At 36.7% G+C, this 2,038-nt stretch overlaps 1 non-coding gene across 1 annotated transcript; it reads left to right on the top strand.

The window, feature by feature from the left end:
• Positions 1-1,632: 1,632 nt before the first annotated feature.
• On the top strand, positions 1,633-1,735 carry LOC148021572 (U6 spliceosomal RNA). The gene has a single exon (XR_015694514.1). It is a non-coding gene; the product is annotated as a U6 spliceosomal RNA (small nuclear RNA).
• The last annotated feature ends 303 nt before the right edge of the window (positions 1,736-2,038 follow it).

The raw sequence follows: 2,038 nt of genomic DNA, 5'->3' as shown, positions 1-2,038 counted from the left end.
GCGCACGTGTGTGTGTGTGTGTGTGTGTGTGTGTGTGTGTGTGTGTGTGTGTGTGTGTGTGTGTGTGTGTGTGTGTGTGTGTGTGTGTGTGTGTGTGTGTGTGTGTGTGTGTGTGTGTGTGTGTGTGTGTGTGTGTGTGTGTGTGTGTGTGTGTGTGTGTGTGTGTGTGTGTGTGTGTGTGTGTGTGTGTGTGTGTGTGTGTGTGTGTGTGACATATTAAATAGGCAAAACAATCATTTTAAAATAAAAGGGAGAGAAGCATACATCTATATACAACAAAACCTATACTCACACAACAAAATAATATGACATATAAGAAGTTGACAAATAAGGTAAATCTAGTTGAACAAACATGAGAGAGAGAGGGAGGGAGGGAGGGAGGGAGGGAGGAACTCAAATTGTGTGATTTTCAAGAGCACAAACAATGAAAAGAACACATTAAAATTATTTTATTTGCATTCATAGTGATAAAATAAATTGTATCAATTCTTTAGCTTTCACATCTAGTGTCTAGTCCACATATATGTATTTCTCACAATGCATATAAAAGTATTTTATCAAGTTCATTGCTTTAAATAAATTTAATACACATATGATAAAGACATATCATAAGAGGAATGACACCAACAACAAATTAATGGTAGCAATTATAGTTATATTTTCTCATCTAGGTTTAAGCAGTTGCAAGTGAGAGAAGGCATTAATGTCCAATTAAAGAAACATTAATATTGAAAACATTAATACATCCATAATATTAATGTTTCATGGCATATTAGCGTTTGAATACATTAACAAAATAAAATAACACAACACTAAATATCAATGTTAGCATACATTTTGAGTGGATCTTCAAATATCATGATGCTTATTAGCTTTACAAACTTATGCCAACACTTTACGGATCAATAAATCTTATAATGATGAAAGAGGTTAAATAGATTCTCTTTTTTTTCATCACCATCAAAAAACAAAAGATTTTAGAGGAGATGTTCATTATGATTATGCAAAAAATGTAGCACATTGATCAAATAAATTGATCTATTCACATTTAATTGAGACATTTTAGTAATATGGGGGAGTGGGAGAATCAACGTGACAACTACATGTGGGGGATGGAGGACAAATAGGATAGGTATGGGGATAGCAAGGCAGTGTAGGACTACCATGTGGCAAGAATGTCCATGGCATGCCTAATCACGTCACTCATCTCTGTTTTCACTCCATGGCCACCTCTAAATGCACTTTTGCTATGGGATCGAAGCCTTTGAGCTCTATGGAAATCTACACTACCTACGAGGTTTGCATCTGGTATGTTATCTAGGGCTAAATGGCCTACCAGATCATCACTCATCTCAGTCTATTTATGTGCACTAGATCTAATGTGGGCAATGTAACCATGCATCTCCATTTTTGGGTGACTCAATGGGCAAGGATATTCATACAGTAGAAAGCCAGTTGCCTAGTGGGGAGACCAAGGTCCAACAAGAAACAGAAGAAGAAAAGGACATGGAAGCTTGCCTTTTGAAATGTCAGAGCTGGATAGTAAGAGCTATTGAGGGAACATGACCTAGAAGCTCGCCTTTCAAAATTTCAAAGTTGGAGAGCACAAGGAAATGACTTTGACTAGAAAGAGGCAATTCGGAGACATCTGATAGAATTGGAATGATACAGAGAAGATTAGCATGGCTCCTGTGCAAGGATGACACGCACAAATCGAGAAATGGTCCAAATTTTTATCAGATGTCTCTTTGGAGGCATCTGATAAAAATAGCCTCTTTTAAATAAAATAATCCATATCTCGAACCCTGTCACCTTTTGAGACTGCTAAAGGTTGTAAACATCTCTACATGAGAATTGTCATGTGCTCAGCGGCTATGACATTAAGTCCAGGACAAACTAAATGAGTTTAAAACTTAAGCAAGTCAAAAACCTTGACTTGATTTGAGGGGAATCAAAACCTTAGAAAAGCAAGAGATTTACACTTTTTTTAATAAGAAAAAGCTTATGAAAGAGAGGAGACATCAACAGTTTCTGCCGC

This window comes from Lygodium microphyllum, chromosome 17 (genome assembly GCF_053477565.2).
Source record: "Lygodium microphyllum isolate KBCC chromosome 17, Lygodium_microphyllum_v1.1.10, whole genome shotgun sequence".
NCBI lineage: Eukaryota > Viridiplantae > Streptophyta > Polypodiopsida > Schizaeales > Lygodiaceae > Lygodium > Lygodium microphyllum.
The sequence above is the reverse complement of the archived record's forward strand: the minus strand, read 5'-3'. Positions and strand labels throughout refer to the sequence as shown.